At 38.6% G+C, this 11300-nt stretch overlaps 1 long non-coding RNA gene across 1 annotated transcript; it reads left to right on the plus strand.

Annotated features, from left to right (window-relative positions):
• The first annotated feature begins 5175 nt into the window (after positions 1-5175).
• Positions 5176-5602, plus strand: LOC107837679 (uncharacterized). The gene is made up of 3 exons (XR_001663717.1): positions 5176-5212; positions 5325-5455; positions 5566-5602. It is a non-coding gene; the product is annotated as an uncharacterized LOC107837679 (long non-coding RNA).
• Positions 5603-11300: the final 5698 nt, after the last annotated feature.

Consider the following 11300-nt stretch of genomic DNA (forward strand, 5'->3'; position numbering starts at 1 on the left):
AATACAGAATGTGGGGCTGGGTGGTAGCGCGGGGGTGCGGTGGCCGAGGAGGAGGCATGGGAGAGATTTAGAAACACAGCGGGCCGAGCTGGAAGGCTGCAACAATGAGGAACGGTGAGAATCCTGCTGCTCGGGAGGTCAGCGGATCGATGTGCGGGGATTACACGGTGCGATGTGGATGTCGATAGGTCAGGAGACATAGCCGCTAATGAAGCCGAGTTATGACTCATTCATCTTGGCTTCTGGCCACACGCTCCACTGTCGGCTGCTCCATGCTGCGTTTAGTTTTCTTTTATCTGTTGTTCGTTTTCCTTTTCATTTCTCAGCTGTGACTTTCTCTCTTTTTTTCTTTCAATTATCTCTGCCTCTTTTTCTCATCTTGTTCATCGTGCTTTTGGGGAAGTGTTGTGTGCATTCCACACCGTTCCACTTTATAGCAGTGTATATGTATATTAATCATGACGTAATAGAAATTTTACTTTGCAATTTAACTCCTTGAAATTTAGCCTGTCTGTTTAAAGGAGAAGTATTAAGTGTTTTCCAGACACATAGTTCCATTTTATGCCACAATCAAATAACTATGTTGCTTTCAGTTATTCAAAAATTGGTATATATATATATATATATCAAATATGACTTAACAAAAATTTTACTTTGCAATTTAACACCTTGAAATTTGGCCTCGTCTCTTTAAGAAAGTTTTACTCTTTCTGAAAATCCGTCTTAAGGAAGTCATCACATCGTTCCTCAATTAACCCTTTAACAATATTTTTTACCAGCGTTTCACTGAGAAGTAGCTCCTATAATGAGCTCAGCTGATGCAAATTTCCACCAGTTGTTTGCTAATTGCTGCTGGCTAGTCTAAAGGAGCTGATAGGGAGGATTCTGGGGGTGGGGGGTCTACTCTTTGACACAGAAGCTTGGAAACTGTAGCTCGGAGGCGGAGCTTCATCCTCTAAGGCGGGGCTAGGTCCCACCAAGTGTTTTATACAGCTGCATGGTTGCCAGGGGAGATTAAAGGATTTCTCAAACATGCATGAGAGAATCAAAGCAGGTATGTTTTTGATGAGGGAATAACATTATGACATGATGTAAAGTTCAAAAAAGTCAATTTTGCTCCCCCTTTCACTTTCATCTTGTTTACCTTCTGTGTTCTCTGGTTTCTTGTAACTAAACATTTTGGGTTTCAGTTTCTGCCAAACACTCTCTCATCTCTGCCTGTTTTTCTCTGAGCATACTGCCAAAGCCTTAAAAGTGCAGATAGGTAAGATCAATTACAGTGATAATCTAATTACAGGTCAATATTCTGCTGGGAAATGTTGGGTTTTGGGATTCATTGGCTGTAGTGTTACAAAAGCAGACAGCACAAAATCTGTTCAGTGAACCTGTTCAGTGAACATGGCTGAGAGGCACAGCCAAACTCAGTAGATAATGATGCATTTAATGGCAGTGGAAAGCTTTGAATTTTTATTAAGCTCTCAAAAGTAGAGCAGGAAGTGTTTTTGCCCGAATTTTTCACAAAAGATCCGGAGACAGGTGAAAAACATTGTTCTCAAACAGTTCTTGACCTAATGGTATGAGGACAGAATCCCTTTGTGGCTTTGTAGAAAACCTGTTTCTTTTAAAAAAAACATGATCGTAAACCATGCTGTCATGGTGAGACGTCAAACCAAACCTTAACGGCAGACAGGTTTCATTACAACTGTGATTCATAAACCTTGAGCCTTTTCCCTTCAGTCACGTTACAACTAGTGAGTCCAAAATCTGAGTTTTTGCTCTTTAAGCTACAGAGGAATGCAATTGTGAAGTAGAAAGGTTTCTTATTTTATTTTTACAAAAACAAATCTGACAGTATGTGGGACAGGCCGTTCTCTGTCCTCTTATGGCTAAAGTTTTGTACAACAGCCATTATAGCTGCTAGATTTTTCAGGTCTGGCAGCTTTTCACATCGACATCAACATTTTTATTCTCCCTCTTTTAGGTTGTTGTGCATAGATATCTTTTGATCTGGTCTATTTCAATATAACTCTGTTTTTATATCTATGGTCATTTTCCTGCAGGAAGGCGAAACTCTGACCCAGTCTGAAGTCTCGTGCAGCCTCTATTTGTCATGGTCTTTGTGTGTCTATATGTATTTTGGTTAATTGAGTCCCCTATTGTTTTTCCCAGAAGGAACAAACTCTTCAGTTTGTTCTGAAGAGAAGAAAGTAGTCTGTGAAATCACAGCTATGAATTTGACAAGGAACACGACGGGACGTTTTCCAATGTCTTCAAATTGAAAAGTACCTCAGACAAGATCATCTGTGGAGCAGCAGCCCAAACAGACAATGGAGATTTTTTTCTGTCTTACCAAAGGAAAAAATAACCCAGATGGGGAAGTTTACTCTGAGAGACAGGACATTGAATTTGAAACCACGGATGTCGATGTGACAAAGCGGATGTCACAAGGCGCTGCGTTTTTTTTTTTTGTTTGTTTGTTCTTTTTTTGAAAATGATGCTGGGTGGAAAAATCAGCACAGTCTTTAGGAACAGTTTTTCCTCTGTTGCCAGAGAAAAAACTGACCAAAATGAACTACATTTTATCAGTGTTAAATCACTGAGTAGAAACAGGAATGCTGACACTAGAAAACAAAGGTACAAAAAGTTTGCATTTTATTCTGACAACTGCGATGCTGTTTCTCATTTATTTTTTTGCTGCGGAAATTATTTATAAACCCTCTCATTAGCAACATACTGAGTATTACCTCCTTCATCATGACAGTGATTTACTGGCTTTCTTTAGGTAAAAACTATTACTGCTCCAGTCGCCAGTAGCAAAAGAAATTTAAATTATAACATGAGCTTGCTTTTACACAGCGGTGGAAAAGCTAAGCAAAATGTGGCATAAATACCTGGTGAATATAGATTTTCTTTCCCTTAAAATGCTAATTGCATTGTTTCTTGTTGTTCTGCTCTTTAAACAGAGTAACACTGCAGGCTTACATTAGCTGGTAAATTAGCAGGGGTAATGGCTCAGTTAGATTCAAGATGCCAGTTTTACTTTATTCAGCACCATCAAAGACACGCAAAAGCATACAAGAACCACTTACTGTTTATAAAGGCAAGTACAATACATGAAGAAAAAGAAAATCTAGTGCATATTTAAAAAGTTTAAAAAAATTAAATTTTCGCATGAGAGAAATGTTGATTTCACTGAAAATGTTTGACAGGCTTGTAGAGAATGATAACTAGAATGTCAACCATTTCTGTTCAACAGTGATGGCGGTTGGAAAGAAACCTTCACAGAACCTCTGCGACCTGCACCTCAGGCTACAGTATGGTCTGCCTGAGGGCAGGAGAGACGGCATGCCCGCCGTCAGCTGCTCAACACTCTCACTGCTTTAGGCTCTTCACACGTCCACTGTGCTTTCATAGTAACATAGTAGTGATAGGCATTGCTCCTTTAAAGGGGCAATATTGTGTATTTTCCATTCACATAGTTTGTCTTTTTTTTTTTAAAACAACTGTTACCTTCAGTTGTTTTAAAAAGCTTTTAAATATATGACCTAAAAGAAATTTTACTTGGTAATTTAATGCATTGAAATTGGGCCTCTGTCTCTTAAAGAAGCTTCAGTTCTTTCAGAAACTCCGCCTTCAGGTAGTCAACGTTTTTACCCACCCGCTTCGGATGTTATCATCCTATAGAATGGCCATTGTTAGTAGTCATCAGCCCCATTGACTGGCTTCAGGCGGTCCCTCCTGTGCCTCCTACCAGGCTCAGTAGGTTGTTATTTACCATTCGTATCGCTGATCACAGCAGCTTGTCGCTGATAGAACTTTTTTTTTGCGGGGAGGGATGACAACTTGAAGAAATGGCCGCATTTCTTCAAGTCGCACTAGCGTATGTAGTTACTTCACTGACTCAGTTGCTTAGGATGCAGATGTGGGTTATCTTGAACTTGCTGCAGCCACAAATTAAATGTGGTCTGATTATTAAAGAACAGCCACAAACAGCACAGCAGTTACCGGAAGGGCATCTTACGACACTTTCCAGTGGCAAGTTGCTCTCAATAATAGCTTAATGTGTGATTCGGTTCGGTTCTAGTACAGTGGGGAGAATCAGCTGTTGCGAAAGATCTGGAGCGCAGCAGCTGCAGTCATTTCTCTGCTGATTTGCAGCGACACTCAGCAACAGAGAACCTCAAGGTTCTGGTTCTGATGGATTAAATAAATCCATTTATTTTGTGTTATAAATAAAATTTCCAGGCCCAATCATAATGATAAATACTCAGATCATGAACTTTATTATTTTTTTTTAATTCAAATGAAAAATAAAATGCACATCACACCAAGCTAATATTGTGTAGCTCTGGTGTTTCATACTGTTGGCGCAACTCAGATCTATGACAGATCTCAGATCTTCTCTGCTTTTTCTGTATTACTGTCAGTTCTTCAGAGAAACGAGCTGCTAATTTACGGTCGTAACGTTACAGAACTTAACGATCGTGTTCCTGTTGCTCCCAGTGATTAAACTCACAATTACAATAATCTGTCCTGAGCAGCTCTCTGATAGCAGACGGTGTGTCCATAAACAAGTTTGACTAAATATTGTATTATAACCGAAAAGAGAGATGTAACTTCTATCATGAACATAGACTAGCAAAAAACCCTACAAATTACAGTGAAATAATGCTACTTTATAGCACTGGGTTATATAGTTTTAAAAAAAAAACAACATACTTTTCTGTATAATAGTTCATACTAGTACATTGATTGAATGGTACGATTCTATCATACAGTTCAATACATTTCAGGGTTTCCCACAGCGTATTATAAGCCTGGTGGGGCCACCAGTCTTTATTTGTGCCGCCACCAGGCTAAGCATTGTTTATTTATTCTAGTTTTTGTCAAATGTTTGCATCTTTTACGACTTTATAGTTATTGTTTGGGTGTTAATCTTCCAATCTTTCAATAACACATAATTATCAAATTATAATTTCAAATTTCCCATCAACTTTAAACATTTTTTAACTCAGAAACATGACAGGCTACTGGATGACTGACTGCCGTCACACCCAACCACTGGGCTTATCAGGTTTTCTGGGGGATACTCTGCAAGCACAATGCATGCAAATATTTATTTATCATATATCAGAAAAACAGTTACCTTCTGTTTATTCATAGTCATGGTTGTATTTTTCTGTCTTTGTTTTAGGTTCAACGTCAAGAAGAGGTATGCGTGACGTCTCTTAAAAAATGAGCTACACAGCCAGACAATATGTGTTTGTCCTGAATATTTTTTTTTTTTTTGCAAATGCTCTGTTTTTTTATTGTTTCATTATAAGAGAGAACAAATATCTCGGAGGAAGCAAAGGTCTTCTTCAAGAAGCCATATGAAGAAGGGATGACCAGGGTGGGATCTCCACTGGTTGGAGCAGCAGCAGAGGCCACTGGCTTGCCACCGTTTGTGATTGATGTATGTTTACCAATGTTATTTCCATTTGAGAACTCAGATGGCAAGATGCAATTTTATATAAAAATCAAACAAAGCTTCTTGTTTTGTAACAAGACTTTTCTGTCTTTTAGAACTGAATTGGAAATTACAGAAGACAAAGTTTCTTCTCAACCTAAGAAGAAGAAAATCTTTTACACGAAGGAACTGTCAGGTTACAATCCTGATGGCGATCGGGCGGTAGAAAATATTTTAAATATTAGAATTAATCAAATTAATAATGAAGTACGATCGCTGCATGAACAGTTGGACACTTTACGGCGCCAACAAAGACAAGATAGAAATATATTAGATGAACTCCACCAACGGTTGAGTTTATTGGATATTACAACTAATATTCTGACATGGGGAGTCGCTGATCCAGGTGAAAACATTTTTCTCTTTATTATTTTTGAATACTCTAAATACATTTTTCTATTGACCTGCTTATGAATCATTTTTTTCCACAAGTGACAGAAACCCCGAAAGTCATGCAAACACCAAAACCCTTGAAAATTGTTTTCTACGTTCACGCACATTTTTTAAAAGGGGGGAACAAATTGCGCCCGCATGTACATATCTATATCTGTGTTTTTTGATTCTGGGGAAAAGCTGCGACAATAAAATTATGGGACAAGGTTCGAAGCACTTTGACTTTGTCTTCAAAGAGGATTGTGGTGAGATGTGGTAATCTGTGTGATGCCGGGCCAAATTGCAGCTTTTAGCACTGCTTTCATAACCCCATTTTTGTCAACGGGAACTTTCTACGTTAAAATGCTCCTGCTCCCCGTCATCACGAAATGGCACGTTGCTGTTGTTTTTAACCTTGCCTTTGCCCATCCACTGAGCTGCATCATTATGATCTGCTTCAGTAAACTATGTGCCAAGATGGCAACCAAGTGTTTTTTTTGTTGTTGTTTTTTCCTTATTTACTCCAGACCCATGTGTGTCAATTAGTGGATTTAAATGTATGCCTCTTCAGTGCGTGGTTTTCTGTTATTACGTTCCAAACTGTACATCTTTATTCCCCTGGCCCACTGTATCTGCTGGCGTGAGAGCAGGCAACGAAGAAAATAGGACGACTTGAAAGGACAGGCAGACGAACCGAGACGGGGGAGAACAACATTTCCAGCTGAGTTTGGAGCTTTTGTGGAGGCCATTAAAGGAGAACTCATCTACAATGTGAAAGCCTCCGAACATCCCACCCACACATATCATTAATGTGCCGTATTTGTTTTACATCGCAACACAAGAAAGTGCAAAAGCACAAACAGCATAAAAATATAACCAGTGCTTGAGTAAGGCCGTGGACCTAAACATAGAGAGGCTCTCGGAGGAGTGTTTGTTCAGCGCGAGAAGGACGAATGTCATTGTTCTAAAAAATATGTAAGCTGTTTTCTGGTTTTAATGATGGTAGTAAAAATAATCATGTCAGGCTATAAAACATATTTACTATTATCAGTATAGAATGTAGGATAAAGATTAGACGAGCAGGAGGAGTTTAAAATAACTACATGCAAAATGTGTTATTCAGGATATTGCAAAAGCCACATAGCAACCAGAACCAAGAGTGTTGAAATTCACACAACACAAACTCATCCAACTATGAAAAAATGACAAATATGTTTATCTTGTATATTTAGATTCATATATATATACAATATTCAAGCATGAAAATATTTCTTCATTTATTTTTATACCAGGAGAAATAAAATATCATTGAAATGTTTATTTATCTCAATTCAAATAAAGAAACAAAAATTTTGCATTCATCACAAATTGATGTATTTCAATCTTTTATTCAGTTGAGGTTTCTTAAGGCTTTTTTGGTATTTAAAATGCTACATTTAGCTTTGTAGAAAATTAAAATATAACAGAAGACAAACAAATCACCTCTAATAAAATAAGAAAGAAGTGTTATGACCTGCACAATCACTGAGAAACCCGCTGACTTGGCCGTTGCCAAGTTGAATAAGTCATTGGTGATCACAGCTGAAGGACAAGTCGTGGTAGAAAAAGGTGTAGGAGCAATAGGATGTAATGCAGGCTTAAGAGGATTGTAAAGCAAAAGCCAATTTGGTAATTTGGTGGGAATTTACAAGGAGTGGACTGCAGCTAATGTCAGAGCTTTAAGAACCAACATACACAAAGGTATAAAGGACATGAGCTACCGGCATTATTCAGTGGTCCTCTTTTAAAGTGAAATAAAAATTTGCATTTCCTTTGAACATCTATCAAGAGTCTAGAAGAGCAGAGAGGCACAGAAGTCAAGCTGGTTTATGTCCAGTGGGAAGTTTCCACTGTTGGTGATGATTTTTGGAGCCAAGACATCTGCTGGTTCTGGCCTCCTGCTTCTCTCAAGTCCAAAGTTAGTTCAGCCATTTTAGATGCTTATAATGCATAGCTCTGTGTGTAATCTATCTATATAGCATGAGTTCAGGGACCATGGAGCAAATCGGCAATTCAAGTCAAGTCATACACTCATGAACTGGAGGGAAAAAATAGCAGCACAGCAGGTGGAGTAATGTGTTTTTCAGGCAGCTACTGGAGAGTCGAGCAGTCGGCCAAAAACAAGCAAAGATCAACCAGGGGTGGAAATTAAACATTTTCTCCATTTTTTACCGGCCACTCAGACATTTCACCAGCCACTGTTTGTTTCTTTTGATTACAAACCCCACCAGTAAAATACGAATAAAAAATATATCATTCCTATCATTCCTGCAGTCATTTCCTATGTTGAACATTTCCACAACTCCCCTGGATATTTATTGAAGATGTCTCTAGTCATTTCTGAAATACATTTAATATCTGTATTAATGTGTTTTCTCACTGTTCTATTTGTTTCCCCTTACTTTTTGCGGTTTCTATTGAAATTCAGTTATTCTTCTTACCAAAAACGTCTCCAAACATGTTCATTATAAATTCCCTGGGCCATCCTGTGTTTTTCTGAAATCTTAGTGTAGACTGAATACCGAACCAGAAAGTTTGTTGGGTGATTCCATAGTGAGCTCTGTTTCCATTACAAATTTGCACAAAACTGTGTCAATATTCTGTCAATGTAAGAAAAATAAAAAAATACACACACACACACACACACACACACACACATATTTCTACTGAATAAATTAAATGGGCTACATTAAATTAAAGTCATACAAGTAATCTTGTTCACATGACAGGTCATTCAAAATCATAGCAGCGACAAATGTAAACAGTTACATGAGTTATATTCATATTTCAGTCACGGTGCTCCTTAGGGGAAATGTCTTATTCAGGCGTTGAGCAACAAACCCTTTATACTTGGGAGTGGCCACGTAAGTCAACACTTTTGAATGACATGCAACTTTTATGAACTATACATGCCTGAGCTGCAACAAAAACTAACCGAGATCTCCTACTACTGCCTGCTGTTTCCTTCGTAGTAACGTCTGCTTGTTGACGAAGTGATTTGTGATGTGAAAAAAGTGTTATGTGAAATGCGTGTATTTTAATACAGATGAGAAACTACCTCATTCTAGTGCTAAAACATTTTAGAGAAAAACGTGTATTTTCGGAATTGCCTAAAAGAAGTTAAGCAAATTTCTTTTAGTAATTTCAATTTGCGCAACTTTGTGGGTAATGGAAACACATGTATGAACAAAGGTTAACTAATAATGGAGTGAAGTTCTGAGGTAGAACCAAGAGATGCTGAGGTTCTTTACAGACTGAAACATTTCTGAACACAACAGATAAACAACAGAAAAACCATGTTGTGGTGACATTATCGGTAATTTCTGTGATACCTATATCAGTTGTGATAAATCCAGGTTTTCTCCCCGCCCTCTCATCGTTTCATCTTTACTTACTGTGACATTTAGCATGTGAGCATCCATTGTAGCAAGAGTTTATCCAACAAGTTGAATATTACACTGACATAAAAACCGCAAACTATTGACACTTGTAAACGATTTTACAACAATTATTGCATTCTAAGATGCTGTGACGGCCCTGCTGTGTGGCTGTGTGGCAGGTAAATTGTTTGTCAATTAAGGTCCTTGATTGTGGGAGGTGCCTCTGATTATGTGGCCAGCAGAGTCCTGTGGGGGCCAACCGGGTCCATGACTGGGGGAGCACCAGGCTGGGGGGAGGCTAGGGGAGCACCAGGCTGGTTTATCACATCTTGGGCTGCCGCTCATTATTCCCTAGACAGTAATTTTTAATAAATGCCTCTGAAGGCTGAATAATTATTCTGGTTGTCGTGTCCTCCCTATTTTTTGTTGCGGCCGTCTGAGCCGGGCCGTAACAGATGTACTTTGTAAAAGTAAAATTGCACACGTTATCTTCATCCTGTATCAGCGGTAATGGAAAAGAGGTTGTTGCTTTTATGCCAATTCACCAAGTTAATCACTTGTTTTTCCTTCCCACCTGTGATCTGCGAGACTCTTCACCGTAGTGGACTGTCCACACACTGTGTATCTGTCTATTGATGGGCTGCTTCATTAATGCTAAGGTCTTCAAAATGATAAATGGTTCTCTCTCAATCTTACTTCAATTGAACTTCTGTGGGACCAGCTGACTCACATGCACACTGATTTAATTTTCCCCTCCTGTTTCTCCTGTGTTTTTTTTTCCTTCTTCTTTTTGTCAGTGGGTTTATATTTATTTAATTTCTCTGACAGCAAATAGGGCTGGCTTTGCAGCCAGTCAGTTCCAGTCAGTGATCAATTTGGAAAACCTGCATTATTTATACCAAATGAACAAGAAGCGTCGCTTTGCTACTGAAGTTGCGCCAGGTGGAACCATCTCTCAAGGTCAGTCAACAGCAGATGGCTACAGGGACAGAAATTTACTGGAAGAGGGCAGAAAGAAAAAAAAAGACAAAAGTTTGTTGGTGAGATATATTCTCCTTGTCTCAAAGTTGCTTTAATGAATGTTTTGCTTCTTACTGGAAACACACAACATGAGATCCACACAACCTTTCATCAAAGTATTCATCTGTTTCACGAAATAAAATGTCCTGAATTATTTTTAAAGCACTTGATTGTGGCACAGCAATGTAAAGTTATACACAACGGTAAAGTAGAAAGACATTGGAATGGGTTTCAACACTTTTTTAAAGGGTACCTAATATGCAAAATTGACAATTTTCACTTTTCTGTACTTCCACTTGGGTTTTCACTGCTTTTGAAAATGGTCAAAGCGCTTAAAAAAGAAATGTAGTTGGTTTTTGTCAATAAGTTTGTCAGGAATGGTGTTTTGACAGGAACCATGAGGCTTTCTCCTTCGTCTCTTAATGCTTTTAATCTTCATTTCAGTCAAAATTCTCAGATCGGACTCACAAGGTACAACCAACGCCAATAAATTCAGAATGAACTCTGACTAGACTCAGACACAACTTAGATGAGACTGCCACACCAAACCTGAACTTAAATCACTAAGAAACAGGTGTAGCAAATTACTAATCAGGGGACACAAGGAACAGAGAAGGAAAACAGGAAGCACACACAAGAAAACACTTGAAACCTAAAATAAAACCTGACTAAAAGTAGCGGAACACAGGAAAAACCCCACACAGAAACAACATCATAACAAAGTTAATGTTTTTGATGTCTGTAAAATGAGCCACTTCAAAAACCTTGTAACGTCACAAATCAGCAGGCCGTTCCCCTCACCTAGCAGCCCAAGCAGAGCTCCAGCACGTTTGGTCAGCTGGTTCTACCGCAGTATGACGTCAGCTAAATGCTGCATTCTTGTTGATTGTGCAGGAGGCGCCACTTCTGCTCTGTTGCATTTGTTTGAAAGCCATTTTTACATGAGAGCGTAAACGTTGAGTTGGTGGGCATTTAAAGTG

Source organism: Poecilia formosa, unplaced genomic scaffold (assembly GCF_000485575.1).
Source record: "Poecilia formosa unplaced genomic scaffold, Poecilia_formosa-5.1.2 Scaffold167, whole genome shotgun sequence".
Taxonomy (NCBI): Eukaryota; Metazoa; Chordata; class Actinopteri; order Cyprinodontiformes; family Poeciliidae; genus Poecilia; species Poecilia formosa.